The following is a 23827-nucleotide window of genomic DNA, read 5'->3' on the forward strand; positions in this document are numbered from 1 at the left end:
ACAAAGAGTCAGAAACGACTGAGCGACTGAGCACGCATGCACCTTTATTCAAAAATATGGACCTAGATATTTGTTTCTAATTTTTTCCATATTATTAATAAGACTAAAAAGCCTGCCCTTGAACTTACATTTTTGTGTGAATTCATGATGATTTCTTTAGAGATTATTCCTAGAGTAGATCTGTGTAAAACGTTAAGCATTGTTTAAAGTTTTGATATCTGTACTAGTTTTCTCAGGCTACCGTAACGAAATACCACTGACTGGATGGTTTAAGCAACAGAACATTCTGGAGATTAGAGGCCCAGCAAATGACTTTCTGATGAGCGCTCCTCCTGGCCTGTAGATGCTGCTTTCTCCCTGTGTCTTCGCAGGGCCTTTTGCTGTGCACGTGCAGACAGGAAGAGAGTTCTGAGGTCTCATCCTCTTCATACAGAGACACCAGTTGTACTGGATTAGGGCCCCACCCTTAAGACCTCCTTTTTACAGGGGTCACTGATCAAAACCATCCCCAAGGAAAAGAAACGCAAAAAGGCAAAATGGTTGTCTGAGAAGGCCTTACAAAAGGCAAAATGGTTGTCTGAGAAAAGAAGAGAAGCAAAAAGCAAAGGAGAAAGGAAAGATATACCCATCTGAAAGATACACTCATCTGGCATCCCTGACTCGATGGACATGTTTGACCAAGCTCCGGGAGTTGGTGATGGACAGAGAAGCCTGGCATGCTGCAGTCCATGGGGTCACAAAGAGTCAGACACGACTGAGCGACTGAACTGAATTTATGACTTCATTTAACCTGAATTACTTCTCTACAGGGCCTATCTCCAAATACAGGCACGTTGTGGGGGCAGGGTTAGTGTTTCAACGTACACATCTGGGGGGACATAGATTAGTCCATAGCAATGTTTTTCTCTTTCAAAAAGATTGTACAAATTTATACTCCCAACGGTAGTGCTCAAGAGTGCCTACCCTGCACTCCCACCAGGAGTTGAACATTTAGAAACCTATAGTATTTTGAAAATGGACTTTGCAAGCTCAGATGATAAAGAATCCGCCTGCAATGCGAGAGACCACAGTTTGATCCCTGGTTTGGAAAAATCCCCTGGAGAAGGGAATGGCAACCCAGTCCAGTATTCTTGCCTGGAGAATCCCGCAGACGGAGGAACCTGATGAGTTACAGTCCATAGTGTCACAAAAAATCGGACACGACTGAGTGACTAACACTTAAAATCTGGGCAGATGTTCATAACTGTACAAACAGGAGGCTCAACGAAGGCACTGAGGTCAGGAGACATGTTCTGATATTAAATGCTTTTTAAATTCTCGGATGCATTTCTTTTTCTGTGAAACTAATAGTTATAAACCTGGGTGCACCTTTGGGCCCCAAGAGGCACCCAGATCAGAAAAAAACTTACTAGTGCACCTGCTTATTGTGTTAAATCCTGATGGAAAGTTTAGAAAAGACAGGAATGAATTGCTGAGAAGGAACTGGAAAGTATTCCGTAGATGAATTAGGTGGACTATTGAAAGAATGTGAAGGGAGGGGTCATCTTGAATGCTGGAATGGAAAAGGATTCTTTGATATTGAGTTCCTCAGCCTTAGGGCACTTACTTGATCACAGCTGCTTTTCCAATCTCTAGTGGCAGCTGAGCCTTGAGCAGCCCTTTTTTCACTGGCCTGGGGAAGTGATGACCCCTTTGTATGGGTGAGTGTCCTAGCCAGACAGGAATGGGCCACGTATTCCTGACTTTCAGATAAGAAGAATACAATACTCACTGTTGTGAAAGTTGAAGTCCTATTGCAAAGTGCACACTCAACTGCTTACAAAAGAGGAGCTGTGCTCTAGTCTCTGCTTTCTCTTCATTTCTAGGTGCAATGGTTTCAGACAACTTTGCTAACAAAGCCCAGGTGGAAATGAAAGAGCAGAAAGTACTTGGAATTTTTTTAAAATAATTAAATTTATTCATTTTTAATTGAAGGATAATTGCTTTACAATATTTTGTTGGTTTCTGCCAAACATCAACATGAATCAGCCATAGGTATACATATGTGTCCTCCCTCTTGAATTTCCCTCCCACCTCCCTCCCCATCCCACCCCTCTAGGTTGTTATAGAGCCCCAGTTTGAGTTCCCTGAGTCATACAGCAAATTTCCATTGGCTATCTATTTTACATATGATAATGTACATGTTTCCATGTTGAGCAGAATGTACTTGTAATTTATCATTTACCTTTAAGAACATCTTTACTGTTTTTATTCCTTTATGTGCATTTTAACAAATTCAAATGCAGAAGTGTAAGGCACAAAGTCAAACCATCTAGTCACTTGTCATGAGACAACCATTGTCATAACCATAGATGTATAAAAGCAATTTTATGTAAATATGTTTCTGCATGTATTCTATGACCTATTTTGCTCAGTCGTAAGCCTGAAATCTTCTCAAGTCAGTACATATGGGGGATCGTCATTATTATTTATGATCGCACAGTATTACCCTAAACTAGGCTGTTTACAATCTGTGAAGCTACTGTAAGCAATGTTGCGATAAATGTCGTTGCGCATATTTTTCACTGCTTTTAGAAGTATTTAAATGAGGCTGTGTAATGTCTTTGGGATTAATACACATTAACAATTAATATACATTAATATACACAAAAAATATACTTATCAGAAATTGAAAAATATGTACAGCTTCTTTTTTCTCTAGTTACAAAAGTTATCTCTACTTTCCTGTAGAACACAAGGACCTTGAAATGCTATAATTTTGATCACCCCACCCCCTCAACCTCTCTCCTGCTTCACCTGATATTGTGTTAATTTGGGGCCTATCTTGTTATGTTTGTTATTGTGTTACTTTATTTTAATTTGAAAAATTTCAAGCACATAGAAGAGTAAAAAAAATAAAAATAATAATTCAAAGAATACCCATACACACCTCACCTGGTTTTGCCAGTTATTAGTATCTTCTCTGTCTTTCTGTCTCTCTCTCTCCCTTTTTCCCTTAGTGATATCTCTCAGCTATGCATTGAAAAGAATATTTATTATGTTTTTATCTACAATTTCTAGATATTATATGGCAAGGAGTTTTTCCAGTTATCTGGTTGCCTGAATTGCTAGAAATGAAAGTCTTATATTTATTAATTTGTATTTCACATTGTTCAAAGGACACTGCATAATTTTTTCATGGTTCCACAGAAATAATTGGCTATAAATTTATTCTTTATAGTGATCTGAAAAATAATTTAAAATAATGAATAAATTATTTCTTAAAAACAACATTGTATTCAAATTTTTTCTACATGTGACTTGGGTGATAATATTGTCCTTCAATATCTTACATGTCTATTTATACCTTTATTTTTATAAAAAATGCTGCCCTCTGATCTACATTTTGTTTAATTTTAAAAAAGAAATTTGGAGTATGTTCAATAGGGAGAAAAGAAACCCCAGCCGCTTCATGCTGTATGTCTCAGACATGGAAAGAATGCAAGAAACATCCCAGACAGAGAAACCTGCATGTGTAAATGCCCAGTGAAAGAAAGAAGCAAGGCACATTTCTTAGGATTAGAAAGATGGCTACTGTATTAGAGCATAGCCAACGAAGAGTATGAGATTAGGCTGAAGAGGTAGTTGGCAGCAACCCTTAGGACTTTGAAAAAGATGATAGGAATTTAACTGTGTGTTTTAAGCGAAATGCTAAGCTACCAGGGGTTTTAATTAGACTTAGATTTGAAAAGATGGCTCTGAATGCAGTGAGAAGAACAGAATGGAAGGTGTAACAGTGGGCATGGGAAGACCAGTAGAGACAACTACAATATTTCTAGCAAGAAATAAAGGCTTGGAGTGGAGCCTGGCAGTAATGATGGAAAGAAGCAAACAAGAAAGAGAATAGTTAGGACGTGGATCTTTCTAAAGTGATGAGCAAGACACTTTGTAAAGGTTCACTTGGTCCTCTCACTGATGGAAAGTCAGCTGACAGAAATTTCACTGCTGTGAAAGCCAAGGAGTGTCCATGTTTGGATCTCTTTTCAGGGAAGAACTTGCTGTTCAGCTGCAAGGAATTATCCATCTTGGCTTTCAGGCTGCTCCTCTCGGGCAGCCCCAGCCAATGACTGTGCACAGCGAGGTTACTAGGTCTGGTCATTTCTACCCAAACAGAAATCTGCTCTAACAGGCAATCTGCTCCAGACAGCTGGCCGAGACTTTATCAGATCTATGTTTGCCCGAGGTTCTCTCTGCCCCATCCTACTTGCTCCTCCATGTCATATCTACATCAAGATCTGAAGGCTATCTCTGGCCCGTCCTTTATCCTTTTCCTTTATCTTTCATAGACTTAATTCCAATAAATCTCTTAACTCTGTCTCATTATCTGCTTTCCGTAGGCCCTACTGACACATATGAAAAATAATAAGGTTGGAGATAGCTGATGAAGGATATCTGATCAACTGTGACATTATCTTCGCAAAGCCTGTAACTGCTAGGCAGTAATTCAATAAGTGTCTGCTAAAGTTTTTTAGAATGTTAAGCAACCCGATTTGCCCATGTTTTCAATGAGTCCTGCATTGTTTTGGAGTAGTTGTTTGGAGGGGCAGAATTCAGAGAAGAAACATAAAGGAGAAATGTACAGGCTTAGTCTTCTCTTCAGGCAGAAGGAAAGGCTCTGGGCTTGATATTTTTGTTGTTGATCAGTCGTCTCCAACTCTTTGTAACCCCATGCGCTGCAGCACACCAGACCTCCTTAATCTTCGCCCTCTGCCAGTCTGCTCAAATTCATGTCCTTTGAGTCTGGATGCTATCTAACCATCTCATCCTCTGCCGCCCTCCTCTCCTTTTGCCTGCAATCTTTCCCAGAATCAGGGTCTTTTCCAATGAGTTGGCTCTTAGCATCAGATGGCCAAAGGACTGGAGCTTCAGCATCAGTCCTAGTGTATATTCAGGGTTGTTTTCGTTTAGGATTGAGATGAAAGGTTGTTGCTGAACCACACAAAGATGCCAGGATTCTTGGCCTCCGGAGGAGAAGAATTCAATCCAGGGCCAGAGACGAGGCTTGATTGCTCAGAGCTTTTGTGTAATTAAGTTTTACTAAAGTATAAAGGAGATAGAGAAAGCTTCTGTCATAGACATCAGAAAGGGGTAGAAAGAGTACCCCCTTGCTAGTGTTAGCAATGGACTTATATACTCTCCAACGAACCCAAAGAATGTCTGGAGGTTGTAAAGACCTCACCAGACCTACTCCCATAATTTACATTTTAAGATAACAGAATTAGCCAGAAGGTTTAATCCAGAGACTGTCCTCAGGGAGGATACATTTTGTTATATAATCCTAAGGAATGTAGAGGGAAAAAATGTTTGTCCTTTCTTCCTCCTTGAGAATTCCAGACCCCTCTCTCCTTGGGGACCCCCTAGACTTCTTATCAACTTGCCTAGGAAAAGACTCTCTCAGACTGGTTTAATCTCCTCGCAGTCCAAAAGACTCTTAAAAGTATTCTCCAGCACCACAGTTCAAAAATATCAGTTCTTCGGGGCTCAGCCTTCTTTGTGGTCCAACTCTCACATCATATATGACTACTGGAAAAACCAAGTTCAGTTCAGTTCAGTTCAGTTCAGTTGCTCAGTCTGTCCAACTCTTTGCGACCCCATGAATCACAGCACGCCAGGCCTCCCTGTCCATCACCAACTCCCAGAGTTCACTCAAACTCATGTCCATCGAGTTGGTGATGCCATCCAGCCATCTCATCTTCTGTTGTCCCCTTCTCCTCCTGCCCCCAATCCCTCCCAGCATCACAGTCTTTTCCAATGAGTCAATTTTTCGCATGAGGTGGCCAAAGTATTGGAGTTTCAGCTTTAGCATCAGTCCTTCCAAGAACATCCAGGACTGATCTCCTTTAGAATGGACTGGTTGGATCTCCTTGCAGTCCAAGGGGCTCTCAAGAGTCTTCTCCAACACCACAGTTCAAAAGCATCAATTCTTCAGCCCTCAGCTTTCTTCACAGTCCAACTCTCACATCCATACATGACCACTGGAAAAACCATAGCCTTGACTAGATGGACCTCGGTAGGCAAAGTAATGTCTCTGCTTTTGAATATGCTATCTAGGTTGGTCATAACATTCCTTCCAAGGAGTAAGCGTCTTTTAATTTCATGGCTGCAATCACCATCTGCAGTGATTTTGGAGCCCCCAAAAATAAAGTCTGCCACTGTTTCCACTGTTTCTCCTCTATTTCCCATGAAGTGATGGGACTGGGTGCCATGATCTTAGTTTTCTGAATGTTGAGCTTTAAGCCAACTTTTTCACTCTCCTCTTTCACTTTCAAGAAGAGGCTTTTTAGCTCCTCTTCACTTTCTGCCATAAGGGTGGTGTCATCTGCATATCTGAGGTTATTGATATTTCTCCCAGCAATCTTGATTCCAGTTTGTGCTTCTTCCAGCCAGTGTTTCTCATGATGTACTCTGCATAGAAGTTAAATAAGCAGGGTGACAATATACAGCCTTGATGTACTCCTTTTCCTATTTGGAACCAGTCTGTTGTTCCATGTCCAGTTCTAACTGTTCCTTCCTGACCTGCATATAGGTTTCTCAAGAGTCAGGTCAGGTTGTCTGGTATTCCCATCTCTTTCAGAATTTTCCACAGTTTCTTGTGATCCACACAATCAAAGGCTTTGGCATAGTCAATAAAGCTTTGACTATATATGGAACTTTGTAGGCAAAGTGATATCTCTGTTTTTTAATACACTGTCTAGGTTTATCACAGCTTTCCTTTCAAAGAGCAAACATCTTTAAAATTTTTATGGCTACAGTCACTGTCCGCAGTGATTTTGGAGCCCAAGAAAATAAAATCTGTCACTAGTTTCACTTTTTCCCCGTTCTATTTGCCATGAAGTGATGGGACAAGATGCCATGATCTTAGGGCTTGATATAGTTCACTGTGAATTGTGTAACCTTTATGCCTACCCATAAGACTGCTTAACACTATATAACTAAAACTTTGGAAAATATACTTTTGAACTGGTAAGAACCAGAGGGCCAGAATTCACACCTATATGTGGAAGTGAACTTTTCTCTGACAAACTATGTTCCCATTATCGCTCAACTTGAGGAAAAGTTGGTTCAAGCGCAGAAGAAGCTGAGGGCTTAAGAGAAGTGGACTGTGACTCGAGACAGAAGTCTTCCTATTCTCTGAGACTCTGCAGGAACTGGGTGGTTGTGGTGTCTGGCTTCTGAGACAGAAGGGCAGGATTAGAGTAATGAAGCAGATCTTTGGGTGAAAGAGCAAGCTGTCTGAGATCAATAACAATAGTGCTTGAACCAAGCAGGGTACTAACTTGGACCAAGACTCCAGGATAGATTTGGGATTGAGCTGTAGTTGTAAGTTATTTCCTGTGTTGAAATCCTGCCCAATAAAACAATGTGTTAAAATTGTGTTATGGAGAATTAGTTAAAGTTGGGCCGTATTGGTGAGTTCCCTGATGGTGTAGTGGTAAGGATTCCAGGCTTTCACTGCCATGGCTCAGGTTCCATCTCTGGTCGGGGAACTGTGATTCTGAAAAAAAAAAAAAAAAAAAACCACCCTGGGCAAATCAATGAAAGAAGTACAATGTCCAGGCTATGCGTTCATGTGAACTTCATCCGCCACGTGTGTTAGAGTTGATAGGACCCAATGGATGATAGCTCTGTTTCCTGCCGAAACACGGAACCTACTGAGAGAGAAATGAAAGAGTAAAGCAGCAAGAGAGCAAGAATACTACCTTTGTTACCACTAAAAGTACTGAAGGATGTAGATTAGGTAGTTAGTCCATTTACTGTGTCATCTCTAAACTGAACTTACCTACCTCCTCATAGGCAGTGCTGGACAATCATCAAGAAAAGCAGAGAAGACTGTGCACCCTGAGGGTAGACAAAACTCAAAGGGAAAAGGAAAATGAACTTGACAATTTCAGTTTCGTCTCTCAAACTTTCCATTCAAATACATCACTCCTCCGCTAGGGACCAGACAGTGAATGTAGCAGAGAAAGGCCAGGAATGTTAGATGTGAAGCCAGAGCAAAGGAGGTTTGCCATTCCCCAAAATAGTACTGAAACAGCAAGTGTCAAGGCCAATCATTGTAAAAATCTTGATTATAACATCATAATTAATGATTTGCTGAGATGATGACCAGAAAAAGAAATACATAAAAATTTATGAATTATGGTTACCTTTATTTTATTCTCATCAATAGAATGCCAAGACATGCAGTAATAATTAAAACCATTCATCTTGAATATTTTGCCAATTTTTGGTCGTATTGAAAGACATCAGTTCAGTTGCTCAGTCATGTCCGACTCTGTGCGACCCCATGAATTGCAACACGCCAGGCCTCCCTGTCCATCACCAACTCCCGGAGTTCACCCAAACTCATGTGCATCGAGTTGGTTATGCTATCCAGCCATCTCATCCTCTGTCATCCCGTTCTCCTCATAGCTTTACACATATTTCAATTTTATTACTCTGAAGGTATATTTCTCAAGGTTGGAGGGTGGAATAGAATTTCTTGAACAAGTTGTCCACTTGATTGATGATCTATACATATGTAGACATTTAATATGTGGGCTTCCATTTGAACTCTTGTCCTACTTTCTAGGGGCTTCCCTTGTGGCTCAGCTGGTAAAGAATCTGCCTACAATGCAGAAGACCTGGGTTCGACCTCTGGGTTGAGAAGATCGCCTGGAGAAGGGAAGGGCTACTCGCTCCAGCTTAGCCTCAATAACTTGTAGTCCTGTTGCAGCAAGAAATGAAGGGAGGGAGCCTGTCCTGGTGAGTTTATCATGTGGGAGAGCTTTGGGAATGACAGGGCTAAGAGAGGAGCAGAACTATTCCCTACTCTTGTGGCAAAATAAACTTAAGGTGCTACATGGAACTTGGCCAACTGCATATGTTAGAGCTGAGGGAAAATAGGGATCCCCACAGGCTTGTCCCCTGGTGACTCAGACGTTAAAGAATCTGCCTGCACTGCGGGAAATCCAGGTTTGATCTCGGGGTTTGGAAGATCTCCTGGAGGAGGGCATGGAAACCCACTCCAGTATTCTTGCCTGGAGAATCCCATGGACAGAGGAGCCTGATGAGCTATCGTCCATGGGGACTACGGTCCATGGGGGTGTAAGGAATCAGAGGCAAGGCAACTGAGTGACTAACATTTTCACTTTCACTTTTCAAGCATCCCCATACCCCATGATATCCAAGGAGTTGTCATCTAGCAGGCAGGACATGTCAACAGGCTCTCCTAGGGAAGGATGTTATTCAGAGTGAGGTGAATGGCAGTGTTGGGTGGTACACCTAGCTTCCAACAAGACCTCAGATGAGCTATGGGGGTTGGAGGCCCAGTCTAATCCCTTGGAAAGAAAAATGACAAAGCCTAAGCATTTTACACGGAGAAGGCAATGGCACCCCACTCCAGTACTCTTGCCTGGAAAATCCCATAGACGGAGGAGCCTGGTAGGCTACAGTCCATGGGGTTGCTGAGGGTTGGGCATGACTGAGCGACTTCACTTTCACTTTTCACCTTCATGCACTGGAGAAGGAAATGGCAACCCACTCCAGTGTTCTTACCTGGAGAATCCCAGGAACGGGGGAGCCTGGTAGGCTGCCGTCTCCGGGGTTGCACAGAGTCGGACACGACTGAGGTGACTTAGCAGCAAGCATTTTACAAGCCCAGTGTTTTGTAGTCAGGAAAGATTCTACTTTCCGCAGATGGTCCTGGGATCTAAAGCAGACATACCCTAAGCAAACATAGCAGGTGACTGGGGAGGGTGTGCAGCTTACAGGATAGTAGTGTTAGGGTACCCTGGCTCACCCTGCAAGTTTGTAGGGCTAATACCAGTAAGATTAATCTCAGACACCATCTGTGGGTGAAAATGGGCTCTATATATATTGCTTGCCTTTGTCAGGACTGTCTCCAAAACTGAGAAGTCCATGGTTACAGTGCTGGATCCAGAAAACAGAAAACAAGGACTTTCAGGCATCAGGAGTTGGCCCTGGAGGAGCGACTTTTGACAAGAAAGCCTTTCAGCATCCATCACACACAACATGCCAATTACTCAGCTCCACAAAACATTAATTCTGAGCAGAAACAAAATTTTGGTTAATATTTTTTAAATACTCAGGTTGCTGAGTGGCAGCACACTGTAGGGATTTAAGCAGGGGACTGATCACAAGTTTGCAGGGATCGTCTTTGGCATGAACTGGTGATGGAAGGAAGCAGGATGATCAGGTGAAGAGGAGGAAATCACAGAACGGAGAAGGATAAGAAAATTGCAAGAGCAAAATCACTCGGAAGAAGGGTGGGGACAATAGGAGAGCTCAGGGAAGGGCTGGCATGGGCATTTACTGTAGCAGGAATGACGGCAGAAAAAATGGAACCCAGGATGCTCTGCTGTGCTGTGCTTAGTTGCCCAGTCATGTCCAACTCTTTGCAACCCCATAGACTGTAGCCCGCCAGGCTCCTCTGTCCATGGGGATTCTCCAGGCAAGAATACTGGCGTGGGCAGCCTATCTCTTCTCCAGGAGATCTTCCCAATCCAAGAATCAAACAGAGGTCTCCTGCATCACAGACAGATTATTTACCAGCTGAGGTACCAAGGAAGCCTGGAATGAAGGATATGTACGATTTATTCAACTCCCACCATGTGCCAGGACATTCTAAGGAGTTCCACACATCTTAATCCATTGAGTCCTCACATAACACCATGAGGCAGGTATCACTATATCCTCATTTTACAGAAGAAACTCAGCCAGTAACTTGCAGGTAACTCACCCCAGGTCCCATAATTAGGAGGTGGCAGAGCTGAAATTTGAACTTGGGCAATTGGACGCCACATTTTGAGTTCTTAATTCTAATACTAAATCCCTCCACATGGGGAGGCTAGTAAATCTGATGGTGGGAAGAACTGCAGAGAATGATAAATTATGCCTCTCAGGAAACTTGCTTTATAAAAGGCCTCTAATAAACAAAAAGGAAATCTCTCTCACATGAAATTCCCAAATGTAGTGTCTATCATTCAGGAGCATTTGAAGAATCTAGAATGTGTTTGGACTAGCAACAAACACAATATGCTTTTTTCATCTTGGCCACTAGAGGGAAGAGTGGAATGTCAAAAAATTTGGATATCTTGCATTGGTTCTCAATGGCTGAAAATTACTGTTAGTTCTTGCCTTAACGTTGACAGTAGTAAAACTTCTTTGTATTTACCTGTGAGAGATAATTTTCAAATAAAACTTATTAAGTATTTATAAACATTTTTCTCCACTTTTGGAAAGTGTGTTATGCTAAGTGAAAGAATGTAGGTACAAGAGACTACATATTGTATGATTCCATTTATATAAAATGCCCACAAAATGCAAAGCTCTAAACAGAAAGTAAATTAGTATATGCCTGGGTTGAGGTTCAGGTGAACAGAGGTTGACAGTAAATGTGTGTTAAGGATCTGAGTGATGGAAGTATTTTAAAACATGGGGATATATGGGGATAGTTGCACATGTAAAACAGTAAAATAATTGTATTAAAAATCAGAGGGAATTCCCTCATGGTCCAGTGGTCAGGATTCCATGTTCTCATCATGGAAGGCCCAGGATCAATCCCTGGTTGGGGAGCTAAGACTTCACAAGCCACATAGTGTGGCAAAAAAAAAAAAAAAAAAATTACTGAATTCTACACTTGAGTGAAATATGTGATATGTAAAATATGCCTCAACATAATTACTGAAAAAAAAGAAAGATAACATTTTGTAAACCAACCTCCCCCTCAAAACCCTATGTTTTCAAAAAGACTGAAAATTAAGTATGCATAGGAATTTCTAGGAGGACAGCCACAATTTAGTGATTAAACAATGCTATTGGGGGGAAAAACTGGGAACTTTTTAATACTCTATATGTTTTTCTGTATGGGGGCAATAATTTGTTTAAAAATTATTTTAAAATATTTTTGCGAGATAGGAATATATAAAATGTAATGGAATTATAAGTATCATTTCCTTTGGTTAGTAAAACATTGCTTATATTTTTGTCTCTCTACATGTATTTTTTAATTTAAAATGATTATATATTACTTTTACAATGAAAATAGGGAAGAACTTACTTTTAGTATATGTGCCACTGAAGCAAGCACATGGAAATAATTTAAAATAAAAAGCCAGGAAATATTCAAATAGCTTTTTAAACAGTCACCTTTAGTAGAAATGTTTATTATATCTATGTGTGTGTGTATATATATATATTACACTTCAATCCTAAAGGAAATCAGCCTTGAATATTCATTGGAAGGACTGATTCTGAAGCTGAAGCTCCAATCCTTTTGCCACCTGATGCAAAGAGTAGACTCATTGGATAAGATCCTGATGCTGGAAAAGACTGAGAACAGGAGGAGAAGGGGGTGACAGAGGATGAGATTGCTGGATGGCATCAGTGATTCAATGGACATGAGTTTGAGCAAACTCCAGGAAACTGTGAAGGACAGGGAAGCCTGGAGTGCTGCAGTCCATGGGGTCACAAAGAGTTGGACACAACTGAGCAAATGAACAACAGAAATATTTCATATATAATGGGAGATTATTTTAGATTAACAAAGGAGCTTGCTGCTGCTGCTGCTAAGTTGCTTCAGTCGTGTCCGACCCTGTGCGACCCCATAGATGGCAGCCCACCAGGCTCCCCCGTCCCTGGGATTCTCCAGGCAAGAACACTGGAGTGGGTTGCCATTTCCTTCTCCAATGCATGAAAGTGAAAAGTGAAAGTGAAGTCGCTCAGTCGTGTCTGACTCTTAGCGACCCCATGGACTGCAGTCCACCAGGCTCCTCCGTCCATGGGATTTTCCAGGCAAGAGTACCGGAGTGGGGTGCCATTGCCGTCTCCAACAAAGGAGCTTAGACACATAGATAAAGAGAGGCAACAACCATCGGACTTTGAGCTTGGATGCTGTCCAGTGAAGCTGGAAAGCATTCTATTCTCATTTTTATTTACATCTACAAAATTACATAGAGGTGGGAGGAAAAAAAACACGAACCTTTGTGAGATTAGAGTTTTGGATGTCGACCCTCCCTTTGTAGATCACATTTGTAGCACATGTCTGATGGCAAAGAAGGCTGTGGGAAGCCCGGTAAGAGTCATACAGTTAAAATAACAGTGGGAGATACCGGCCACATACAGAGAAAAACATAATTCAGAAAGACACATGCACCTCAGGTCTCGTTGCAGCACTATTTACAATAAGCCGGGGCATGGAAGCAACTTAAGTGTTCACCTGCAGGGGAAGGGATGAGGCTGTGGTACATGTATTCAGTGGAGTATTCCTCAGCCATAAGAAGAAACAAAATTGGGTCATTTATAGAGATGTGAATGGACCTAGAGACTATCACACAGAGTGAAATACATCAGAAAGAGAAAGACAAGTATTGTATATTAACACATATATGTGAAATCTAGGAAAAATGAGACAGAAAAACTTATTTGCAAAGCAGAAATAGAGACACGGACATACAGACCAAACGTATGAAGGGGAAAAGAGCAGGTGGGAGGAACTGGGATATTGGGATTGACATGATACACTTTTGATATTATATACAAAATAGATAATTAATGAGAATGTACTGTATAGCACAGGGAACTCTACTCAATACTCTATGGTGACCTAAATGGGAAAGAAATCCAAAAAAGAGAAGATAAGCGTGTGTTATATATATATATATATGAATCATTTTGCTGTACAGTGACTAACACAGCATTGTAAAGCAATTATCCTCCAATGAAAAGAATTACCCCTTACTTCACAAGATTGTTGCTATTTTAGTCACTAAGTTGTGTCTAACTCTTTAGTGACCCCATGGACTTTAGCCCACCAGGCTTCTCTGTCCATGGGATTTCCCAGGCAAGAATACTGGAGTGGTAGCCATTCCCACTCCAGTGTTCTTGCCTGGAGAATCCCAGGGACGGGGGAGCCTGGTGGGCTGCCGTCTATGGGGTCGCACAGAGTCGGACACGGCTGAAGCAACTCAGCAGCAGCAGCAGCCATTTCCGTATCTAGGGGATCTTCCTGAGCAGAGGACTGAAACCATGTCTCCTGTTTGGCAGGCAGATTCCTTACCACTGAGCCATATGTGAAGCCCAAAGCAGCTATACTCCAATAAAAATTAATTTTTAAAAAGTGGCAATGAGAGAGGAAAATCCTTGGGGAAAAATTTACTGTAGGGAAGGGACAATGTAGCTGATGATCCAGACCTTTCCAAAGTACTTGAATCACTGGAGGTACATTGAATCGTTGTACATTGGAGTACATTGACTGGGGCACAGTGTAAGCTAAGGCACAAATTTCTCCCTCCCTAAATACTATGAAATGCCTTGCAGTGGGGGAAAGTGTCTGCAAGTAATCAATCAGAAGCATCACAATGAGAAGGTCACTTCTAAAAGTTCAGTTCAGTTTAGTCACTCAGTCGTGTCTGACTCTTTGTGACCCCCTGGACTGCAGCACACCAGGCCTCCCCTGTCCATCACCAACGTCCTGAGCTTGCTCAAACTTGTGTCCATTGAATCGATGATGGCATCCAACTATCTCATCCTCTGTCATCCTCTTCTCCTCCTGCCTTCAATCTTTCCCAGCATCAGAGTCTTTTTCAGTGAGTCAGCTCTTCGCATGAGGTGGCCAAATTATTGGAGCTTAGCTTCAGCATCAGTCCTTCCAATGAATATTCAGAACTGATTTCTTTTAGGATGGACTGGTTGGATCTCCTTGCTGCCTGAGGGACTCTCAAGAGTCTTCTCCAACACCACGGTTCAAAGCATCAAACCTTCGGTACTCAGCTTTCTTTATGGTCCAATTCTCACATCCGTATGTGACTACTGGAAAAATGATAGCTTTGATGAGACGGACCTTTGTCAGCAAAGTAATGTCTCTGCTTTTTAATATGCTGTCTAGGTTTGTCATAGCTTTTCTTTCAAGGAGCAAGCATTTTTTAATTTCATGGCTGCAGTCACCATCTGCTGTGATTTTGAAACCCAAGAAAACAAAGTCTGTCACTGTTTCCATTGTTTCCTATCTATTTGCCATGAAGTGATGGGACTGGATGCCATAGTCTTAGTTTTTTGAATGTTTTGTTTTAAGCCAATTTTTTCTCTCTCCTCTTTCACTTTCATCAAGAGGCTCTTTAGTTCCTCTTCACTTTCTCCCATAAGGGTGTTGTCATCTGCATATCTGAGGTTATTGATATTTCTCCCAGCAATCTTGATTCCAGCTTGTGGTTCATCCAGCTCGGCATTTCACATAATGTAATACTATGCATATAAGTTAAATAAGCAGGGTGACAATATACAGCCTTGACGTACTCCTTTCCCACTTTGGAACCAGTCCGTTGTTCCACATCCGGTTCTAACTGTTGCTTCTTGACTTGCATACAGATTTCTCAGAAGGCAGGTAAGGTGGTCTGGTATTCCCATTTCTTAAAGAATTTTCCAGTTTGTTGTGATCTACACAGTCAAAGGTTTTGGTGTAATCAATAAGGCAGATGTTTTTCTGGAACTCTTTTGCTTTTTCTATGATCCAGCAGATGTTGGCAATCTGCTCTCTGGTTCCTCTGCATGTTCTAAATCCAGCTTGAACATCTGGAAGTTCACGGTTCATGTATTTTGAAGCCTGGCTTGGAGAATTTTGAGCATTACTTTGCTAGCGTGTAGCCAAGTGCCTGGAGGAAACACCAAACCCCAGCCATACTTGCAGACACCTATATCAGTAGCCATGGAAACAGAAAGCAGGGCACCAGAGCTAATAGAAACATACCTTTGAATAGAAGTCTGTTGAAGATGAGGATTTTCGTCTGTTTTGAGTCTGTTTAGAACACTGCCTACCATGTAGCAGGTACTCAACAATGACTTATGTAAAGATGAATGAATGAAAGAAAGAATGTTTGAGTGAGCATGCAGCCAGGCCCTTGACTCGTGATTCTATCTGAGTTTCAGCACAACAGCTGTCCTGGCAGGGAGGCAAGGACCCTGGAGGCCACAGTGAAGGGCAGGCAAGGTCTGGAATCAGTGAGCTTTGAGTTAAGCATGATTTCATCTAAAGGAAAGCTTTTTACTAGCTCATTCTAGCAAGTCAAGAGTGAAGGTGCCCTGTCATCCCACTGGTGCTCAGGAGTGATTTAATTCCCTCCTTGCTCCTATGTGCCCTCCAGAAACTTTGACTCTTTCCCAAGAGAGGGACTTTTGACTTGGTTCTAGACAGAAGTAACCAGATTTCAGAAGCAGAAATCATCCTTTGCATGGTCCAGTTGTAATCTTGCTTAGGGTTTTGGGGTTTTTTAACAGGGGAGTAGGGAGAGATGGAAAGAATATTAGAAAATACCTTTCAAATAATGATATCTCTTAAATGGGTCATCAGTTCAGCTCAGTTTAGTCACTCAGTCGTGTCCGACTCTTTGCGACCCCATGAACGGCAGCACGCCAGGCCTCCCTGTCCATCACCAACTCCCAGAGCCTACCCAAACTCATGTCCATCGAGTCGGTGATGCCATCCAACCATCTTATCCTCTGTCATCCCCTTCTCCTCCTGCCCCCAGTCCTTCCCAGAATCAGGGTCTTTTCCTATGAGTTAACTCTGCATGAGGTGGCCAAAGTATTGGAGTTTCAGCTTTAGCATCATTCCTTCCAAGGAACACCCAGGACTGGTCTCCTTTAGGATAGACTGGTTGGATCTCCTTGCAGTCCAAGGGACTCTCAAGAGTCTTCTCCAACACCACAGTTCAAAAGCATCAATTCTTCGGTGCTCAGCTTTCTTCACAGTCCAACTCTCACATCCATACATGACTAATGGAAAAACCATAGCCTTGACTAGATGGACCTTTGTTGGCAAAGTAATGTCTCTGCTTTTCAATATGTTATCTAGGTTGGTCATGACTTTCCTTCCAAGGAGTAAGGGTCTTTTAATTTCATGGCTGCAATCACCATCTGCAGTGATTTTGGAGCCCCCCAAAATAAAGTCAGCCACTCTTTCCACTGTTTTTCCATCTATTTCCCATGAAGTGATGGGACCAGATGCCATGATCTTCGTTTTCTGAATGTTGAGCTTTAAGCCAACTTTTTCACTCCCTCCTCTTTCACTTTCATCAAGAGGCTTTTTAGTTCCTCTTCACTTTCTGCCATAAGGGTGGTGTCATCTGCATATCTGAGGTTCTTGATATTTCTGCCAGCAATCTTGATTCCAGCTTGTGCTTCTTCCAGCCCAGCGTTTCTCATGATGTACTTTGCATAGAAGTTAAATACACAGGGTGACAATATACAGCTTTGACGTACTGCTTTTCCTATTTGGAACCAGTCTAGAATTTAATGGTTAGGCTATAGATGTATGTATTATTCCCCCTGAAAAACTAAAATTTAAATTCAAATCATCTAATAAAATGCCTTATTTTGTATTTCTCACTTCTGAACCAAAGAAATGCCCAAGAATATCATAGTTGTCTTATGTTCTGTTGCCTTAAAATAAAGTGAAACTTTCTGCAGTTGAAAAATAGTACAAAGCAGTCCAGCTGGGTTAACTGAGACAAATAAAATATTTGACTAGTGGTAAAAAGCATTGCCTCTAGGTACTAGTGTTCTGATTATGTAACACCTACGTTTTTATTTATTTATTTATTGGTTCATGTGAAAGCATGGGAATGTTTTAGTCCTGAAGACAGCATTAACTGTGGAAAAAGACCAGAAAAGCAATGGTCCTGTCCAAACAAGTCCCTGCTCTGTGATGACTAAGGTATATAACCTTATATCCACCTGGGTTAGTGCTCTAGGTAGCACATCCAGCCTACTGAGTCATACACCCTAATTAGAACAGTAGCAGTGCCCCCTACAGGAATCACCTGCAAATCCCAAACATTTTATTTAATTAATTAAATAAAATTTTTATATATATATGTAAATATATATATGCTAAGTCACTTCAGTCGTGTCCGACTCTGTGCGACCCCATAGACGGCAGCCCACCAGGCTCCCCTGTCCCTGGGGTTCTCCAGGCAAGAACACTGGAGTGGGTTGCTATTTCCTTCTCCAATGCATGAAAGTGAAAAGTGAAAGTGAAGTCGCTCAGTCGTGTCCGACCCTTAGCGACCCCATGGACTGCAGCCCACCAGGCTCCTCCATCCATGGGATTTTCCAGGCAAGAGTACTGGAGTGGGGTGCCATTGCCTTCTCCGAAATATATATATATATATATATGTAAATATATATATATATAGGGCTTCCCAGATGGCGGAATAGTAAAGAATCTGCCTGCCAAATTCAGGAGATGCAGGAGACTCAATCCCTGGGTTGAGATTTAATCCGTGGGATTCAATCCCTAGGCCAGGAGGATCACCTGCTGAAGGAAACCCATGGACAGAGGAGACCGGTGGTCTATATATTGTCCATGGGGTCGCAGAGTCGGACACAACTTAGCAAACTAAACAACTGCTCTGGACAATCTGGACCGTTTCTTTCTCTTCCAAGCTCAGGATGGCCCATTCCCAATTTCCTGTTGACAACAAAAAATGAGACTCTAGCGTCTAATCTGCAACACCTATGGCTAAGGAGGAAAACTGTTGTTAAATTTCCAGTTGAGAGGTTATGGAGAGGGGCATAATCACAGGTCTTTGATCACTCAGGAAATCACAGAACCTGTAACAGATTTCAGAAAGAAATCATAAGAAAGTACTCAGCCCTATAACTTGGGCAGGCTCAAAATGAAACTGGAATCATTTTCCATATTTATTATAGGGCAATCAAGTAACAGACTTTTTTTTTTAACTTTTTCAACCAATTATGAAAGATGGTAAGCATGCATTTTCTTGGGATACGTTGGATAAGGCCTTAAATAAGCATGATTTGTTCTAAAGTCAGATAGATCTTTTTTTATCCCCATTCCACATTTTACATTTTTTAGAAAATAAAGCAGGAAATTGCTTCAATAAAATGCCTGGAAGAAAATCAAATATTTTCAAACCATTTCGAGGAAAGGAATTTTTGTAAAATTAAAACTTGCCAAGGGAGAAAAAAACAAGTAATAGGTAAGCCTTAAAATCTCAAAGAGGAAAACAAAAAACCTCAGCTATAATGCCTTTATCCATACCATCATACACCATGATTCAACTCTCCTTCCACTGGGTCATTTATCATTCATACCTGGACCGGCACCAGGATTCTCTCACCTCCTACATGACAGGAGTCCAAAGGAGGAGGGAAGACAACTTCTTGTCTGCCTCTTTCGGCTGTCACTTGCAGCTCTGCTTCCAAGCCAAAAGTGAGTGGGGAAGTGCCTAACTGGTTTTATCTTTTTTTAAAAAAATTTTATTGTTATTTTTTGGCTATGCAGGGTGGCATGTGGGATCTTAGTTTCCTAAGCAAGGATCAAACTTGTTCCCATCCCGCTACCTGGCATTGGAAGCATGGAGTCCTTCCTAGACACTGACATTCCTGGTTTTATCTTTTCTGAGAGTGGAGAATGTGATAGGGAATTGCCATTTATTCATGTTTTCTGTGTCTCCTACAGAGTTCCCGGGGACTCATGGAGAGAGGCAGAAAAGGATTCCCTCTATGACTTTTCCTAAGTTCTAAGATGTTTTAAGTAGGAGTCAATTACATTATAATTGAATGAATTCTCATTGCTATACTTCTTTTCCCTGCTAAAGAAATATAATATTCATTCTCCTTTAAAATGACAGCTGACTGAAGTCATTGTAGTGAATGATTAACTTTGAGTGGATGGTTTAAAGTACTAGAAGGGTTTGTATTCAATAAACTTACTCATAAATCGGTAAATATTGCCACTTCTTTCTACCTGCTTCTACATTTCTCTGTATAATTCTCACATCTTCCCTAGTGGCACAGTGGTATAAATTCCACCTGTCAATGCAGGATTTGTGGGTTAGATCCCTAGGTGGGTAAGATTCCCTGGAGAAGGAAATGGCAACCCACTGCAGTATTCTTGCCTGGGAAATCCCATGGGCAGAGGAGACTTGCGGGCTATAGTCCATGGGGTCACAAAGAGTCAGACACAACTAAGGAACTTAAACAACAATTATACATTACAGACAACTTGCATTTTCCATTCAACATTATATTTTTGAGATTTACCTGTGTTGATATATGTCATTTTATTTCTTTCATTTTCACTGCTATATACTACTCACATCCTTCCCACCCACCTCAGTGCTTTTCTGCTTATACAAATGTATAATCCTTCATTTTTAAAATTCATTATTGATTAGAAGTTGAAATAATAGATCATAAATTTCAATGGCACTTAGTAGAAAATTTTTGATAAGCCAGTGAAAGGAGATTTTGAGAACTTCAAGAACCACATTAACAATGTATTCTTTCTTTGGAAAGACATGTAAGCATTAATACTGTATTTGCATACCAGTTACCAAAAATTTAAGTGAAATCTATCTACATAAATTTTTCTATCCTATCAACAGAAAATAGCTTTTCTAAGTTTCATTACTATAAATGGGCAAAAAAGTTGTTAAAGGTTTACTTGAGTAAGTAATTATGTTTGCTAAAATATTTGCTGCAGAAAATTGTTTACTTTATAAATTAGGTTTGCATAGAAGGTTGACTTTGCTCAATAACTTTGTCATATTTAGTCACTGTCACCTGACTGCTAATGAGAAACACTGAACTTTTCTTTTCCCTGCTAAGCCACATGGCTTGTGGGATCTCAGTTCCCCAACCAGGGATTGAACCCAGGCCACCGCGGTGAAATCCTAACCACTGGGCAATCAGGCAACTCCCTAAACTTTTTCTTATTAATGAGAGATATATAATTGATTATAAAGTATATTTAATAGATAAGGCTATTCCTCTTTGTAACCAAGTAGAAAAATGAATAAAGAGCTCAAACAGATTGAATATTGACCCAAAATCTCAATTTTCCAGGACACAATTATACCAATGAACAAAATCGTTTTTCCATTTTCTACTGAGATTCATTTAGGCTATTTTTATTTTATTCACTATTACAGTATTTCTCTGACCATTCTGGTACATATCACCAAGAACACATGTGAGAGTTTCCATTTCTAGAATATATTCCTAAAAATGGAATTGTTGGGTCACAGGGTATATTCATCTTTACTAGATTTTGCCAAATTTTTTTTCAAATTGGATCTACCAATAAACATTGAATATGTAAACACATCCCTTAGTACCCAGATAATCACGATGGTGTGATCACTCACCTAGAGCCAGACATCCTGGAATGTGAAGTCAAGTGCACCATAGGAAGCATCACTATGAACAAAGCCAGTGGAGGTGATGGAATTCCAGTTGAGCTATTTCAAATTCTAAAAAATGATGTTGTGAAAGTGCTGCTCTCAATATGCCAGCAAATTTGGAAAACTCAGCAGTGGCCACAGGACTGGAAAAGGTCAGTTTTCATTCCAATCCCAAAGAAAGGCAATGCCAAAGAATGATCAAACTACCACATAATTGCATTCATATCACACGCTAGCAAAGTAATGCTCAAAATTCTCCAAGCCAGACTTCAACAGTATGTGAACTGTGAACTTCCAGATGTTCAAACTGGATTTAGAAAAGGCAAAGGTACCAGAGATCAAATTACCAATATCTGCTGGATCATAGAAAAAGCGAAAGAGTTTCAGAAAAACATCTATTTCTGCTATAATGACTATGCCAAAGTCTTTGACTGTGTGGATCACAACAAACTGTGGAAAATTCTTAGAGAGATGGGAATACCAGACCACCTGACCTTCCTCTTGAGAAACCTATATGCAGGTCAGGAAGCAACAGTTAGAACTGGACATGGAACAACAGACTGGTTCCGAATAGGAAAAGGAGTACGTCAAGGCTGTATATTGTTACCCTGTTTATCTAACTTACATGCAGAAAAATACCAATAACCTCAGATATGCAGATGACACCACTCTTATGGCAGAAAGTGAAGAGGAACTAAAAAGCCTCTTGATGAAAGTGAAAGAGGAGAGTGAAAAAGTTGGCTTAAAGTTCAACATTCAGAAAACGAAGATCATGGCATCTGGCCCCATCACTTCATGGAAAATAGATGGGGAAACAGTGGAAACAGTGTCAGACTTTATTTTTTTGGGCTCCAAAATCACTGCAGATGGTGATTGAAGCCAGGAAATTAAAAGACACTTACTCCTTGGAAGGAAAGTTATGACTAACCTAGACAGCTTATTTGAAAACAGAGACATTACTTTGTCAACAAAGGTCTTTCTTGTCAAGGCTATGGTTTTCCCAGTAGTCATGTATGGATGTGAGAGTTGGACTATAAAGAAAGCTGAGCACTGAAGAACTGATGCTTTTGAACTGTGGTGTTGGAGGAGACTCTTCAGAATCCCTTGAACAGCAAGGAGATCCAACCAGTCCATCCTAAAGGAAATCAGTCCTGAATATTCATTGGAAAGACTGATGCTGAAGCTGAAACTCCAGTACTTTGGCCACCTGGTGCAAAGAACTGAATCACTGGAAAGGACCCTGACGCTGGGAAAGATTGAAGGCGGGAGGAGAATGGGACAACAGAGGATGAGATGGGTGGATGCCATCACCGACTCAATGAACATGAGTTTGAGTAAACTCCAGGTGTTGGTGATGGACAGGGAGGCCTGGCATGCTGCAGTCCATGGAGTCACAAAGAGTCAGACATGACTGAGTGACTGAACTGAACTGAAGTGCTACTATTAGATTTTTGAAGTTTTTACAAATTTTATAGTATGCATTTTTTGCATATTATTGTTTTTGTTTGCTCTTTTATTGGTTACCAGTAAAATTGAGAATCTTTTCATATATATATTAGCCATTTAGCTTCTTTCATCTATGAATTCTTATTCTTTGTGAATTGCTGCTAAGGATGTTTCTCTTTTTCTATTTATTGGTAGAAATTCTTGAAATAGCTTGGGTTCTTGTATCTCTGAAGGTTTTATATCTTGTGGCTTATCTTTTCATTTCCATCATGGTTTTTTTTTATTGTATAGAGGTTTTCTATTAATGTAATCAAGTGTATCAGTCTTTTTCTTTTGCTTTGTAATTTTGTGTCTTGAGGGAGCCTTCTCTTTCCTGAAGTCAAAAAAATATTTCCTTCTTAAAATTTTAGAATTTTTCTTCTCACTTTTAAATTGTTAATCCATCTGGACTTTTTTGTGTGTGCGTTGTGAGATAAGAAGCTAATTTTATTTTATTTTTCCGTACGGATATTCAGTAGTCCCTGTATCACTTACTAAAGAGTTCATCATTTCCTCAGTGATTTCAAACCAATCATAATACTCCTGTTCAGATATATGTAGGCTTGTTTGTCAGCTGGTTATTTGTTTCCACCGCTGTTTGTTCATCTGTTTAGCTATTACTGTTGCTTAGTCACTCAGTCATACTGGAGAGGACTGTCATTCCCTTCTCCACTATTCAGCTATATCAGCTATTAATACTTTAATTGCTATAGCTTTATAAGTTTTTATATCTAGTATAGTTAACAGCCACACGACTACCTTCACTTTTCACCATATATTTATATTACACTGAAAGCTATGGAAACTTGACTAGACAGAACTCATCCATACACAGATAATGCACACAGTCCAGATGATGGCCAGTTGCGTGCACGAAGAGTATGAGAAGTTCTGCTTCCAATTAATGCTGAGTTATGAGGAAATTGACTGTCAGGGAGAAGCAAAAAATACTACGTAAAAAAGAGTCAGATGAACTCTGGTTCACTACTGCTGTTTTCATGGATAAATCTTTTGAAGTGAGTTTTTGTTGGACGAGAAATGTTTTTACAAAAACTTATATAAGCACCCAGATTAACTTTATTATACTGACTTGATTT

At 40.6% G+C, this 23827-nt stretch overlaps 1 non-coding gene across 1 annotated transcript; it reads left to right on the forward strand.

The window, feature by feature from the left end:
• On the forward strand, nt 11544-11616 carry TRNAE-CUC. The gene has a single exon. It is a non-coding gene; the product is annotated as a tRNA-Glu (tRNA).

This window comes from Capra hircus, chromosome 17, assembly GCF_001704415.2.
Source record: "Capra hircus breed San Clemente chromosome 17, ASM170441v1, whole genome shotgun sequence".
NCBI lineage: Eukaryota > Metazoa > Chordata > Mammalia > Artiodactyla > Bovidae > Capra > Capra hircus.